The following is a 16,985-nucleotide window of genomic DNA, read 5'->3' on the forward strand; positions in this document are numbered from 1 at the left end:
AAATGAAAAAACAATGGAAACAGTCAATGAATGACCTTGTCATATAGTCCTGTTTAAACATACACTTTCCTTATCAAGTGCAGTAAACTGCAGCTTTGAATCGGATACGGAAAGAAATATCCCCCCTGAAAAGTAAGATTTTGCTCAGCCGTGAAAGCTGCTCTCTTTAATGTGGCAACAACAGGAATACAAGAGCTTCACATTCCCCTTTTATATGTTTAACCTTTGACAAAAAGGTTAAACACTTTCCTCACAACTGACTCACATCAGGAAACGCAGGGACTCCACTCTCCAGATGAAGCCTGGCTAGCTGGAAATGCAATGTCAGCATCCAAGTGCATTAAGACAAGGATTCCTTGTGCAGTTCCTAGTGCTGCTGCAGGGGCAGGAAGTGGGTCAGCAAGAAGGTCTTTTACAGGCAAGAGGGAGATGAAATAGTGCCGAGAACAATAAGGAAGTTCAGGGTGGAGGGAGAATTAGCTCCCATTACAAACATCTCTCTGAGATCTATTTTAAACACGTTGATGTATTAAAATCCCCCTAGCAACATAGCAGGAAAGTTTACAAAACATTAAATGGAACATCTATGAAAACTTTCTGTGCTTTCTATTCTTTGTCTTACGGATATTTCAGGGCCACATTCTCATCTGGTGTCAATATGCCTAATTCCCTTCACTTGGCTGATGAATGTAAGCTCTAGTTTGGCTGGATGTGTTGGTTTGTTCATTGGAAGACTGGTGGTAAAACTCCTGAACCATAGCAGCTCCAAAGTCAATCAATTCTGCAAGTACTTAATACATCAAAAATTCAGGGTCATTGATTCTTAGTGCCCTAACTGGCTAGAGATGTCCAAGAGAATAAATACGGTCCCTGTCAGGTGGGACAGAGTTGCCTATGGAGTGCTGCAGAATGAATGCTGGAGGAAATGCAGAAGTGCTGAGCAGTGACATCTCCCCAGGCTAAAGCACAAAGAAATTATCAGAGCTGAGTCCAAGGGTGACTCCTCACCTTATCTTAATATTTAGTGGGGTCACCTACACAGGTAAGAGTGTACTTGCACACCCAGGAGTGCAGATCCTCTACATGGAATATGCTGGGGAATGGGAAGAGAAGATAAATTGTTAGGAACATGGCAGTCAGCGTCTGGAAGTAAGGTCTGCCTGCATCCATGGACAGAGCATGGCTGGTATGATATCCAGGCAGCAGAGAGTCTGGAAAGGTCTTGGTAGGGGCAGATTGTGCAACTCCTCTTCTCCATTCTCTGGGACAGAAAGGGGAATAGAGGATGTGAAGAGCCAAGCACTGTTTTCAGGAGCAGATCTTGTCTGAGGTGACTCTTGAGCTTGCCAAATGCCCCAAGTTAATCTCTCTCCTCTAGCCCCCACTGCTCTGTTCAACCTTTTTCCTTCTGTATCTTCATTTGACCCATTCTTCCCTGGCAGAGGAAAACCCACTAGAAAAAAATCACAGGACTTTTTGTCTTCCGGGCTTCCTGGCTGCTGCACCTTTCCCTGCTGCTCACAGCCAGCCCACCCCACTGCCCTGCTCACCCTTCTCATGACATCTCATGGCCTCATGCAACAGCACACAGGGGAATATTTCTCCTGCCTGAAGCCTGCATTTTAGGGTGGAAGGGTGAGCTGGCACCTCTGCTTGGCCTAGGACACAAAAGCTCTTGCAAACCACAGCACAATATAAGGAGCTTAGGAAATGGTTGTGGCCAAGTTCCCGGTTCCCTTCTGCACAGTGAAGCAATTGTGAAACTCTGTAGCTCAGCACAGCATGGGATGGTGTCCCAGTGCTGTCCAAAAGTACTCCCTCCAAGACAATGTGCAGAGAGGATGTGAGGAAGAGGCCATTCCAGGACTCACTTGACTCAGAAGGAGCAGAATTTCTTGTCACAGCAGCACAGACCCTTTCAGCCAAGTTGGTGTGGATGAAGGATTCACAGTATATTTGGGCACAGAAATGGAATCTTCTCTGGATTGAACCTGCAAGGAGGTGATCCTAAACCATGAACTAAAATTATAGAATAAAATCACATCTCTAGGTGTCACCTGCCTGGTCTATCTGCTGCAGCTCTTATTATGTTTGCAATACAGCAAAGGGTAAATCCTAGCTCTGGAACCTTGTGAGACTTCTCACTTTAGGGGAAGGATAAACTGGCTCTTGGTAAGTGATTCAATGTCCCTTCAACAACAAAACCATAGAAATGAAAAAGAACTCCTCTGCATTTGAAGAGTAGTCAAAAAAAGAGGAATTTTCTTGGACACTGAGATGAAGAGGTGAAAAGGTGTTACCAGAGCACTGACCTGCAGCACCTGTTGTACTTCACGGTGCTAACAGGGGACACAGCCACCACCTCAGTGTCCCCAGCAGACACACCCTGCAGTGAACTGCAGGGTTACACTGGCTTCACAAACGGCGCTATGGTGGCAACCACCACCTTCCAAAATCACCACTCACCCAGGCTCCAGCATTTTGGTATCAGCTGTGCCCACCCTGTCCACCTCACAAGAAGCCAAATATTTTTCATGGAGCCCACAGCATGTGTCACCGAAATTGTCATAGTAACGCTGCTTTTCCTGCAGCTTGGTATACGATGCAGCAGGCACCAGGTGGCGATATCATTACAAGATTAGCTGCGGCGTTACAAAATCATGCTGTGGCAGAAGTGTTAAAATTGTTACCTAGACACCGTCATAGACCGTTATTGATCCAAAACCGGAAATTTTATCACTCTCTAGCAACTGCCTGATTTTTCAGGCACTGACTTTCTGATCCTCTGCAATACGGTAGGTTTGACCTTTAGAAGACCAAAAGGAAGCTCACATTGGTGTGGGATAACTGACAGCTTTCAGCAGGAATTTCTGAGACAGACTCTGAGTGGGTTTGCTCGTGGTTTTGTGTGCACATGCACATGTGTGTTTCAAAGAGTCAGAATAACTCGTGCAGGGGCAGAATGAACTCCTGCCCTGCTCCTGGAAATGGCAGGCACTGTGCACCACGGCACTTTGCAGCAATTCCCCACTGGGGGAGAAAGGGGGGAAAAGCAATGGGTAGAATGTAAGGGCTGACTCAGTGAACAAATGCTCACTTAGTGGAACAAGCAGAAAAAAGTAATAAGCCAGTAAGGAACTTTCCCAGCTTGCTGGCTGGAATAGCTGGCACCAAGCGCTCAGACCTGCAGCACTGATGGGCTCTCCAAGTTGGGATCGGGAGCAAACAGACCTCAAGCCTGTTTCTCCTCTCATCAGGAGTAGCAGATTAAAGTCAGCAGAGCTTTTCTAACATACATTCCCATATCTGGATGCCAGATGGGAAATAAGTAACACATTTTTAAGAGTGAGAGTGACTAACCATTGGAACAGACCAGCAGGGGAAGCAGCAAATTCTCAGCCCAAACTGGATATCTGTTTCTGAGCCCAAACTGGATGCCTGCTTTGTGCAGGCTGTGTTTTAGGGAGACACACAAAGCTCATTGTGAGGACAGCAGTCTAAGGTCTGTGATTAGAGAACACACTATTCAGTCTGAATTGTATTAATCTGCAGCAGCCCAGAGTATATAAGAGGAGAACTGGGCCCTGCATTTTTTCCCAAGCGGGTGCATGGACCGAGCTTCTGGTGTACTCACAATGCATGATTCAAAGTTCATTTTTTCATAACTCATCTACTGGTATAATCATATAATTTGATATTCACATAACTCATCTAAACTAGTCAGAATAGAAGTGAACTATCCTCCTGTTTTTTGGATGAGAACCTTTACTCTGTGTTGTGATTTCGGATAAACAGAGAAAGCTTAATTTAAAGGCAAAATCAGCGCCCCAAACTCTTCTGTTCTACTATTGCATTTCTGCTGATTATTCCCACTTAAGACTCCAGACAAATTTCAGGTGATGGACAAAAGCTGTTGAGGTAGAATTTGCCTCTCTCTGCAATAAGGTACAATTTTGAAAGTTCAAAATATATGATAACAATATCCAAGATCCATTTGATATTTGATATTTGATATTTGAGCACATCAGCTCTTTCAGAAGGCAAAGCCTTTGAGGTAGTTAAAAACCATTTCATATCAAAAAGACATATAATTCTCTCCAAACAACTAATACAGTTTGAAAATGTTTGTCTATGTGTCCTCACATGTATTTCTCTTTAATGAATTTTGGTACAAAAATATCCAACAAAGATGGGACCATGCTTCTGTAATTGGCTGGAAGAACTGATTCAGGAAACTTCATCAGCTGAGTTTTGTAAAAAGTTCTGCCTTTGATAAATGAGCTAAATTGTGCCTACACTTTCATTTCCTTTCAGCAACAATGAACATGCCACCAGCCATAACATTTTGCACTGGTTCAATTAATCCTGACTGTCTGGTGCATGGAAGTAGTGAGATATAATATCTCTAAACTGTGACATTTTATTCTTGGTGTTTGATCATTATTCATTTGGTATTCATGGCAAGGCATCTCATCTTGATTAAAGCAGTGGATATTCCTGTGGATTTCCCTTTTCTTCAATTAAAACTGCATTATAATTCACAACTGGCTTAACAAATGGAAATAATGCTTCCTTTTTCAATCACATAATCTATTCATTACAAAACTATGTAACAGTCTCATTGTCTGCTCATTAGGAAGTTGCATGAAAAGAATAGACCAGAACTCTGTTTCTTGAAATAAAAGAGATGAAAAGCTTATTTTCTTCTGTCATTTAAATATATAGACGGATGTGAATATTTGTGAATTTCCCATTCATACGTGCCCATCTCTATCTCCAAGCACCACTGCACATAGAAAAAGAAGTTCAGAAAGGAATGATCCAGAGCAGTCCCAAGACACCTTCCTGAGCTGCATGCAGGAGAACACAGCACTTTGTGTCTGTCCACCCACAAGCTCCGTTTCCTGTCACCATGACACTCTTCCCCTCATGTGAAACAACTGAAGCCATTTGGGAGCTCAGCTGCCTTCCACCTTCAGAGTTCAGCATAAAAGACAACTTCTTTACTGCTCCCAGGCAGAGAAGCCTGAATTCCCAAAGGTCTGACTGCACTAGAGCAGGCCAAAATGTTTCTCTCTGCCCCCATGGGACCCAGCCTGTCAGTACTGATGTTCAGAAAAAGCTGCCTCCTTCCAAAACCACAGCTTTGAGTCCCAAGTGCTTTTTTTTTTCAAATTTTGGGATCAGATAAAGATCCACATAATTGATGTCATTCAAGGATTAAATCATGTGCCATGGTCAATGTGGCGAATGAGCCTACTTTTGGTCCTTGTTTTACATAGTGCTGCAGAAAGTGCACTCTTCTGTTCTCAGAATTTCTACTCCTGCCTGCACATTTGCAGTCTCTTGGGTCATTGCCCCTTTTCTTGAACAGAGTGGTTTTTCCTGCTTCAAATAATAAACTAAACTAAGTACTTCCTCAAAGTACTCTTCTAGTTTTACCATCTCCTTTCTTTACATCAAACAGGATTTTAAAAATTTGTTCCACACCCACTTTTGACACACTGTTGCACTGTACCAAAGTTAAAAGGTACATTTTCTGGGGTAGGCAGATACTCATTCTCTTTTCAGTTATTGGTGTGCTTTGTAAAGCACAAACAACAGACAGCTATTTCAGCAGAGCCCAGATTAAGCTGTGTTTTCCTGGAAAAATATATTACCAAGCAGTAACAAACACAGCTGCTTGGTTTTTGTTTTGGGTCAGGTGGTAGGAGATCTGAAATTAATTCAATCTCCGAGATTCAAATCCTGAATGAACATAAATAATATGAAAATCTACCACTTGGGAAATTATAGTATATGTTCATTTTTCACTGCCTCTCTTTTAGGAACAAATTCTACTTGCTGTTAAACCAATGTAAATTCACAGCAATAGCACTGGTGGTGATTTTGCACTGAAGTATAGGCTTGTATATCAAATTAGGGGATGGGCCTCCATCCAAAGGTGAAAGGCATTGTATGAGAAATGCTGATTACTTATTAACAGTGGAGTGCTGCAGGATCACTACCAGCTGAGCTAATACGTGTTTTCAAATTCTTGAGGATCACTTGCTAACAAAGCTTTAAAATATATTTTAAGATACAAGTTAAAAATGGAAGTTCTGAAGAAAGCGTGTGTTGGTTTTTAGTGTTTCTCCCTACTACCCTGAGAAATTTCTTTAAAATCCAATAGAAGAACATTGTCCTGCTCTGCATCTCCCCTAGGTACAAGATTATGGGCTAGCCAGATGTGTGATCCCTTGGACAGACCTCTGGCCCAAGGATCCCAGCAGCCAGACCCTACTGCCCCCTGACATGACCTGCCCCTCTCCCAACCTCACTCTCTGATCTCTCCATCCTGCTTCCTGGGCCTGACTTAAACTTCAAGCCAGGAAAGTACCCCTCTTTGGGGCAGTCTTGAGAATAAATCTCATGAGGGACTGAGTGAAGCCTGTGTCAGAGCACTTGGCTGGGGCTGGTGAGTGTACACTTTTGGGGCACGGTCTGTTTGGCCAGGGCTGGCTCCCAGGAGCCACGGCCAAGCTCTGCTGTGCTGGCAGAGCTCCTTGCAGATACCTGTCATACAAGGTTCCTATCACACCTTTGGCTCCTTATCTGAAATTGACACCTAAGTTATTCTCTGTGAGGATTTAAGGGGGTCTTGTTCCTTCTGTACTATTTTTTTTTCCCCCTTTTGGAACTGTCCTTACCATTTTGTAGACAAGTTCCCAGCCCCAAAAGAACAGTGCATAACTGCTGTGGGTGTTATGTGAACGGAAATTATGTGGTTTGGATTTTTATGAGAGAATTCTAGAAGGAGGCAAAATGCTGCAAATAAGCTTCATAAATCGTTTTAAACAAAGCTCAGGAAATTCCATCATTATTTAGCTCTCAATATCTAAAAAAGAAGACCACACTGTTGTGAGACTCCTGTTAAGTAAGTATATTTGCTTAAGATGTAATTGAAAAAGTACTGTGTGACAACTGTTTACATTTTCCATTTTGTATCTCCTGTCCAGGCAGCACAGCTCACTGCTGGCAGCTTTTAATTTGCACTCTGCAGTATTTCATCATCCGAAAACCAGTCCCTCTGGGGCTACAGAATAAATGGCTGGAGGGAGATAGGTACGAACCAAAACGTCTGGGGAAGGCTGGAGCGAAAGGCTGCTGACATCTATGGAGCTGCGGAGTTACTGCAGTTTCCTTTGCCCTCCCCTTTCCTCAGGCGTTCCGGATGGGAAACAAGCCTTTACTCGGCGTGGGATTCCACACTTATAACACCAGCCTGCTTATCTGTTGTTCTGTACCGCCTCACACCTTTGTTTAAATCGCTACAGAACCCTGCATAAGCAGATTACGGTTCTTTAAGGAATGCTTTTTACAGATGGACAGCCAGGCAGCAAAGGCCCTGGTTTGTTCAGTCCAAGTCAATGACGAGTACTGGGTAGGGAGGAGATACATTCTCTACTATAAAATACCAGTTTTAGTGACCAACTTTAAGGAAAGAAAATTAATTTTAGCAACCAGAGATGTAGTTTCAGGATAGTAGCAGATGTCTTGTTACATCAACCTTTGACATCCAAAGACAGGCTGAAATGAGATTTGAAAACAAAACCAACAACATTTAGAGCACAAGAGTAAGGTTTAGGCGTTTCTGTCAATTTTCTTTACTGATGCGCCACTAGGCTTAGAGGTAGGATAGTGGATGAGCTGGTTTTGAGCTGTTTTGTGAGCATATGCAGTTATAAAATTCTCTCTTGTGTAATTGGTTTTATTTGAGGAGAATAGTTGTCTGCAGTCAAAACTTTTTACTTGCATTTCTCCCAGGTAAATTTTATACTGTTCAATAAAAGCTCAGCTGTCTTCATAAAATGATATATTTTACTTATTTGGTGTACAAAAGCAAAATCAGCGCATCCCACATTAATTTCAAGGAATTAGAAATAATTTACCTACTTAGAAATAATTACCTACTTACACCTACTTTTACTTCTGTATTTCTTGTTAAGCTGCCCCAAGAGGGCTTGGGCTCCAGTACATCTATTTAGTGAGAAATGGCCTCAGTCTGGATCTGATACAAGAGAAAAAATATTATCATCCTGTTTTCTTACCAGAAGGAACTGAGGGACATGGTAATTTGCTCATACACTCCAAAGGTCTGTGTCAGAGATGGAATTTTAATTTGGATCTCTTGAGTCTCTTGCAGTGTCATTTCTGGTGGCTCAGTGAAAACAGACTTGAATTTCTGTCGCATTTCTAAAGGCAGAGGGCCTCACACAGGCTTCCTTCAGCTTCCATACATGACTGCAATGCCTCTGAGGGTTGCTGAGTGACAGGAGACTCCTTCTTTCCCTGCTGGCAAGATAAGTGTGTTTATTATTTTTTTTCAACCTGCATTTTGGAAGGTTACTTATGCAGGCTTAGAAGTTCACATGTGACTCTTCTGTGTCAGCACTCAAGAGTCATGGTCCCTGCTGCTGAATATTTGCACTGCTCTTTTGATCCACAGCTTTGAAGAGAGATCTATCAGAGAAGAGGGGGAACGGCCACAGCTGTCTCTTCTAGAAGTATTTATTTATGCTTCTAAAACCAGATGGGAAAGGTGCCCATCCTGTGCTCTAGGCACTCCTGATAATTGTTTAAAAGCACGGAAGGACAAAACCAGTAGACCTACCTTGCTTAGAGCCTACATCAAAACCAAGAGAGTAATATGAAAGAGAATATCCAGGCCTCTGGGGTGAAAAAAACCCCCATGCATTAAGAAGCAGCCATATTTCTAAACAGCCTAGAATTTTCCAACTCCTCCAATCACAACAGATTGGGGAATTCTGCAAAAATATGTGGTGGTCAAGCAGTCTGACCATAACAGAGCAGGTCCCAAGAACATCCAGGTTTATCTATCCAAATAAAAAAAAATGAACACTAACTTTTCTTGATGACTGAAGAGCTTCTCAAAATTTCTGATCTGGATGTAATTTGCTCATTGTTGGTCGCACATATCAATAACTCCATATAAAAATCCCCATTGGCTCTCTCTTGCTCATGCTCATCAAAGTACCAGCGATAAAACACAGCAACTTCACAATCTCTGCTCTGATCCAGTACAACAGCATTCAAACACAGGAATCAACCACACACTTTAATGTCACTGGGGAAAAAACAACAACAACAAAAACAAATAACCAAACCAACAAAAAAATATTGACCAATTCCTTTCCTGCTCTCCCTCTCCTTCTGAGTCTTTCCTAATCATTCAGTGCCATTCACTGAAAGCTGTTGTTTTCTCCCAGGAGGTGACAGCTGCCTTGAGAGAGCATTCCTGAAGTACCCTAAGTGGCTTTCAGAGCCAGAAGTGACATTTAGATAAATTAGAACAAACCAGGAGGTTTAGACCACCTGAGACCAGGAGGTTTAGACCAGCTGAGAGCTCAGAGTGCCTCAGAACACAGAATTACAGCCCACTCAGACAGGAGGTAGGAATTGAGAAACAATTTTTAAATATCCCAGTGAAATCCCAGCCATTCCTGCTGCAAATCTTTGCTTTCCTGCAAAGTTGAAGTGGCAGCCCAAAGCTAACCTTGTGCTGCAAGAAAATAAGTTTGTTTTTTTTAAAATCATGTCCTTGTTCATGGTTTCCTTAGATGTTTTTTAGTTTTCTGGAAGGTCCAGGCTGGTTTCTGTAGTTCTGGTATCTCTAAACAAGCTTTCTGAAAATTCTCTGCATTTGACATGTTGGAAAGTATTTGGACAGCATGAAGTTTCACTAAATTTACTCTTATTAGACCTGTTTAAACATGTCTAAACTGATGACCAAATGCCACTTGGGATGGAGGCAGTTTGCTAAAGCCATTGACTTTGCTTTTGAAAGGCATTTTCCAGATAAAAATATAGTCTATCTTCAGTCATGATGAGCCACTTGGCCCATGACAGAATCCCAGGATTCTGAAATTCTGTGTTAACTACTTTTTCCTCACAAGGCACCACCATTTCATCCCACCCAGGTTTCCAAACTCATGTTACCAGTGTTCTTGTATATCTTGCATTCTCCTATTGGTCCTGTTGGGTTTCTCACTTACACCATTATCATGAATGTGGAAGAGGAAGGGATTGCTTGTCTCCTGATGCCCACAGCCCTGGCCTTTGCTCCTTCTCACCAATAAAACTTCATGTTTTTGAGCCAAACTGGAATGGTTCTGAGCCACATCAATTTTAATTTGTGCCTGTGAACTTCAGTACCACTGCCTTGTGCTTTTTCAGCTCAATCCCAGCTGAATTCTCCTGTTAATTCTGAATGGACACAAGGCAGGGCAACCAACAGTGTGCCCTGGGACTCACCCGGCCTTAGGCAATTTAGGGAGACCCAATGGGTTGGCATGACAATCACTAATTACTCAGGTGACACAGACAAGTCAAAACCAGACTTTTTGACAGAGACAAGTCAAAAGAGAGAAGTCAAAAGCAGAGACAAGTCAAACTGAATTCAAACAAAAAATCAAAAGTTCAGGAAACATAATACAGCCAATTCACTTTAGGACTACAGAAATATCTTAGGCCTCCAATTCCTAATCAGTACTCATTGTAACTTTTCAACCCACAGAAAGGAAAGCACATCAATATTACCATGTGTGCTGCTTTTGCATTAATTGATTTGCGGCAAAGATGGAAAAACTTGGCCCAATTCCTGATAAATACAAATTTTCAAATACCAGATTTTCACATGGGACAAAATGTTTATATTTGTTTTCTTTAACTGCGGAGTGGGAAAGAATCCTAGGCATGAGCACATGAACCTCCAGATTACTTCTGCTTCTCGATGGAGGGATGGAGGCACAAAGTGACTGAGCTCTGACTGATCCAAGGACACAAAAACCCAGTAAATCATCCAAATTACTCTCAGGAGCCAGGAATTCTGACTCTTTGTCCACTGCTGCAATGACTAAATAATGATGCCAGCCATGATAAAACCATATAAGAGGAGAAGGTGGGCATTAGAACACCAGCAATTTGCAACAGCTAGGCTAATCATATGTAGTCTGTGTAATCCAAACACTTAGAAAACTACTTTCTCCAGCCCACAGAGGAAAATTGTATCACTCCATACTCCTACAATGCATTGTACTACATTTCTTGTTAAAGCAGCATCAACAGTTTGGGTAACACTCTTTACTAACATATTCTTAAGCTGGAAATAGGAAATGAGTAACAACACAAGCAACAGCATCTCCTCTGTTACTTTTGTGTGTGTTTGTGATATATTAGTGAGGTGTGTCACTGCTCTGAATCAGCAGGAGAGACACCAGGTCACTTCAGTCCTGGTGACATTAAATTGGAACCAAAGGTCACCCTTTTATTTCTCTCCTGCTCTCAGGGGCATTGCATCAATAAATGCAATGACAAGAGTTCCATGCTGTGAAAGAGTTAATGTCCACAGAATTGACATTCAACCAAAGAGATTAAAATACTGTAAATTTAACAAGCAAAATTGATCTCAGATAGAATTGACTTTGGAATAGGGGTCTATTCATGCCTCAATGCTGCTTTAGGCAAGTCTCTCACCATCACATTGCAATGGAAACTGGTAGGGATCTTTCAGTTGGTACTTTGACAAATGAACAGGAACTTATTCTTAACTTTTTGTTTCCTAATTGTTGAACTGTTCCAATAGCTATTTGCATTCAAACAGCTCTAGGCATTCACATGAAGAACACAAAAATAGAAAAATCAAAAATCAAACTTGAGGCCTTTGAAGACTTAGTCAATTCTGGATATACATAGACTAACTTGCATCAGTTTCAAAAGGAATTGCCCTGGCTTATGCCATGGACAATTTCCATTGTTAAGAGGTACAGTGCTGGCATGAATCCCTCCCTTTTCTCCTACAGTTCCAAGCCATCAGGTGTGCATTAACAAGCCAGGTAAAATCAAAACCATTCTCAACAGCCCACCTTCAATTAAGCAAGCTCCATTTCCTTGGCAAAGCAGCACTTTGCAATAGGCCATAATGACCAGGGCTCATTGTTCCAAGCTTTATTCTGGTGATGTTATTTTATAGACTAAATAGATGAAAAGATGAACTGTACCTCCCTCACTCCTTCCTCAGTGGGATGGGAGAGAGAATCAGAATGGTAAGAGTGGGAAAACTCATGGGTTGAGATAAAGACAGTTTTATAGGTAAAGCAAAACAGATTCTCCCCTTTCCAAGGGCAGGCAAGTGTTCAGCCATGCCCAGCACAGCCAGGCTCCATCACACGTAACTGTGACTGGGGAAGGCAAACACCATCACTCCACACATCTCCCCCATTCCTTTTCCTTGCCCAGCTTTATAACTGAGCCTGATGGCTCATGGTGAGGAATGTCCCCCTGGGCAGCTGGGGGGGTCAGCTGTCCTGGCTGTGTCCCTCCCAACTTCCTGTGCTCTCCCAGCCTCCCCCCTGATGGGGTTGAGAGGCAGAAAAGGCCTTGGCTCTGTGCAAGCTGTGCTCAGCAGCAATGAAAATATCCCTGTATTACCAGCACAGTTTCCAGCACAAATATGAAACACAGCCCCACACAAATGACTGTGAAGGAAATTAACTCTAGCCCAGCCAGAACCAGCACAACCAGTAATTCCCAGAGCTTGGAGCTTAGAGCAGGTGCACTTGCTTTCTTTAATAATACTTCTTGCCTCCTCCTACTCAGGCCTGTGACAGTCCACCCCTGCTTCATTTTAAGAAGATAAAGCTACAGAGTATGGATAAAAATGCAGGGTAAGGATACAGATGTTATATCACTATATGTACTGATACAACAGTTGGCCACAGGTAAATAATTTCTTTTTTATCTTAAGATGAAGCTCTCTCCAGCTGAAGTTTGGATGACCTTTCAGTTTCTCTTGCTGAATTCCAAGCTCAAGTGCCATATGGATCCCATGTCAGCTACTCCTACTGTGAGTGTCCACACACCAACTGGTGTGCTTTCCCAAGCACTTGATAATGAGAATGGCTTGTTTCTTATGTGGTTAGCACAAAAAGTTGAAATTCTTTTTTTTTTTTTTTTTCAGTATATAAACTTTAACACTGTTCGTATGTTGCACGTAGAGAGGTAATAAATTGCATGGCAGACAGTGCCAATAGCAATAAGATTCTCCTTACTTAGTTTTTTTTCATTGTCATTTTTCATTATTGATACTTTTCCAGCTGGGAAAACTTGATTCATAAGCTCCCATATGTCACAGCTTGGAGTAACTTCTGAGCAGTGCCTGGTGAACTGGCTTTGTCACAACAGGCACAAAGAAAGGGCGCTGCTGCTGGCAGTTCAGTAGAGCTAAGTGACAACGAGACTGGGAACAAATACCAACTAGAAGAATTCAAAGAAAAAGCTTGACAACAACTTCAGGTGCCAGACAAAGCAGTCTTGCAGACCATATGCCAACTTCTGATGACTACATACAATATGTAGGTCCTTGGTTTCTTAAACAAGTTATTTTCAGCCAAGGGATATAGATCTTGTCTTTATGTTACCTACCAGGATGTATAAATTTAAAATTTTAGCTGGTTATATGCCCTGAAACCTGATTAGACCACAGATAAATGTTGTCTTTTACCAATACACTAAAGGCATTTTTAAGACATCAAGATACTATTAAAACATGAAGAGTTATTTCTATGGTGGTGATCTCACAGAAATACAATCCTTAAGTTATCTCTGCTCAGGGTATTCATCATAAGGCCCTAATCAATTTGATTTCCCTGGCTCAGTATTTTAAGTGTTTTAGCCTGCCATCCCTCAGGGTCCCCATTATTCATATACATCTTTACATCTCTATGTACAACCATAATTGCTGCTATACACTGGCAATGAATGAACTTCAGTAGCAAAGGACATTTATCACAGACACATGAAAAACTTAGGAAGCATCCCAGAAATTATCACTTCATGAACGAATCAGCTGAATTCCCATATTTTTAAATATTTCTGACCTTGGTAAGACTATTTCAAGTCAGAAGGTACTTTCTATGGAACATTTTTCTATGGACCAAATGTATTTGTTTGTGGTCTTGGATAATTTTGGACATAAATTTTCTCAATTCTGCATCAAGAGGACTATTAAATTAGAGAGATGAACAGGTAAAAATCTTTAGCTGTTCCCAGCTATAGACACTCCAGCTATCTCAAGTGTCTGTCAGTGCTGCTTAGCAGCAAGGCATGCTGTGAAAGGCTTGTTTACTAATATTTGCAAGACTACAACAGATGTACAAAATGAGCTAGGCTACAGTGAACATTAAGAAAGGGCAGCTGATTGTTTAATCTAGAGAGAGGGAATTTGCTAGAAACACCACTAGCTGTTTGCTGGCATGGAAATTTTTACAGTCAAGAGGAATATTCTCTATAGCATCACCCCTTCCTTCAGATTTATGCTTTTTTCCCCCAAAATCGCTGAAGGTGGAGTACAAGTTTTTGTGTATAGGAAGGTCTGGCTGGTGATTGCTGTTGGTTTTACCAAAACTTTTGTCATTTGACTATTTGTATGTAAAATATGCAACAGCAAGAAGGAAAAAATTATGCAGAGACAATGTTTTGAATGCTAGATATGCACAGGAGGGACCCTGCAGAGAGATGAAATCAATCTAGGGATAAGTGGGGTACGTTAATGCTCCAGGAAGCTCGACATGTATTAAAGGGAAACATTTCAGAATTGACTGTGTATATCTCACTGGTTTCTTCATGGTTAGGTTTACACAGCAGCCATTAGTTCTTCTTCTTGTTGGCTAATACAACAAATTTTATGGCTGTGAGTACATAGCTATATAAAAATATGTATGTGAGATACTATACTTAATTCATCTTGCATCTACAATCCAGCTCCTGTAGTTTCATGCTTCTATAAGAGTCTCACTGGCTTTGTTAGGACTCTGTTCAACTGGTATAGAAAACAACAACCCTGGCCTCAAAAATTTACTTTCCAATTTGGAAAAAGATACTTTAATCAGTGATAACAAGTATCAGGGAAAGAGGAAAAACAATACAGGTGATAAGAGCAGGCAATTACGAAGTTAACAGAATGATTTTGATTTTAGAATTTCCCCATCAAATCTTAATACCTAATGTTTTGTTAATATTTTTAATAACCATTTCAAAATCAGCCTTAGCCAAATGAACTGAACTGAACTGAACTCAAATGAACAGCCCTGAACTCTTAAGAGTGCCAAAAAGTGATTTTGAAATTTTAAATGCACTTCATTTGTGGATTCTGTTTCAAACTACCTCCCAGGACCAAACACCAACAGTGCATTGAACACCCAGTGATTTCTGTGAACAGTCTTAAGTTGAGCAGCAACCTATTACCAAAGGTCCCACAAACACCACCAGCTGCTTTTGGAAGTATGTGCACCGTATATTTTAGTTCCTCTTTTTAGATTCATGCATACAATGATCTAAAGCTCTTTCACTTCTCACTATCAGGCCATTTTCACTATCATACATTCTCAGTGTCAGAGCTCTTGCTCTCTCCTGCAGCAAAGGTCTCTCATGCTGTAGCTACAGAGGTCTGTAGGCCCGATTCCCTGAAAACATCCTGCCATCAGTACACTTTTTGTCCTCAAACAAGGAATAGCAAGCTGCCATTCTGATTTCCTCTGAGCCATATGCTTCAGCATCTTGAGAGCATCCAAGCCAAGACTTCCTTTGCTTAGCTTGAACCTCTGAAATGAGAAAACCTCACAGTCTCAATCTTATATTTCTGGATTTTTTTTATTTATGATTTTTGCGCAAATTGATGTTTATAACTCAAGCACAAATTATGCTCCCAAAATTTTGAATCTGATGTTGTTAACCTTCTGCAGTGTGCATTTATCAAAATAGCTGCTGGTGACAAAGCTGAGAGGGGAAACCCCAGGACATGCACCATATGGTGACAGGGACAGCAACAGAGACAGTAAGAAATAGTAATTGCTAAATAAAACAATCCTTCCCAGTTTCAAAATGGCTTTTCCAGGAAGTATTAATAACTCCTGGTTGATTCTTCCTTGTGACTACTTGGTTCTGAATAAACACATATCTTTCTCAACTTTGGGAAAAGTTTTTTTTCCTCCTTCTGCCTTTTTTAACATTTGAAATATAAGTAGTATTATAGTAACCATGGTATCCTGATGACATAATGGTTACCATGAGAACAAAGCTGAAATAGTGTCATCAGAGCCCCTTCTCTCTGCTGTGTGTTGAGTTTTATATTTAATAGAGATGGCCAAACTGCTGCCACCCAGCCTGGCCAATTCTTTCTGGCTTCATGGTTTCAAAGCTCATAAAAGCAGAGCTGCCCTGTACTTCTGCCTTGGTACAGTTAGTTTTGCTTCAGGGCAGCTGTGCCACCAGCTTACAAGATGGGTCTGCATAGCAGCAGGTGAGAGGATAACAGTTGTAACAGATTCCCTCAGGACAGTGGCATTTGTCATGTGCCTTGGGCATCCCCCACTGCCCCTGGCCGTGAGTAAAATGATGGTTCTTCGTCTCCACTTGCCAGAAAAACCAGATTTTAAATATTTTTTACTTAACTGTGCTGGAAGATTTCTCTGCTAGCCTATGCAGGGTCTCTCCATGCATGGTTGCCTGTGGTCCAGTCCTGCAATTACCTCTGCCCAGAGAGTGCTCTGCACCCACAAAGGAATCCACCGGCCACTGCCAAAATGCTGTACCCAGAACACAGCTACAGCTTCAGACAAACAAAAGTTATTCCCAGCTAGTTTCCTCAGAGAAGATCCTCTCTTTTACTGCAAGAACCACTGGACATGACTCACTGCATATTGTTTGTTCATTTTGCTATATATATTTCCCAAATGCTATTTTAAGTTGCATTTCTCCCTTATGCTCCTGCATGAAAACAACCCTCCAGTTTTAATTTCGTATTTAACCAAAACAAATGTGGCGTGGCTGTGTTCACTTCAGTAAAGATATCTGGATTTGTATTCTGCATACAGATATAAGAAAGCTGGTCCGAGGGAAAGACATGGAAGGTACTACAAAGCAAAGGG

Source organism: Melospiza georgiana, chromosome 6 (assembly GCF_028018845.1).
Source record: "Melospiza georgiana isolate bMelGeo1 chromosome 6, bMelGeo1.pri, whole genome shotgun sequence".
Lineage (NCBI taxonomy): Eukaryota > Metazoa > Chordata > Aves > Passeriformes > Passerellidae > Melospiza > Melospiza georgiana.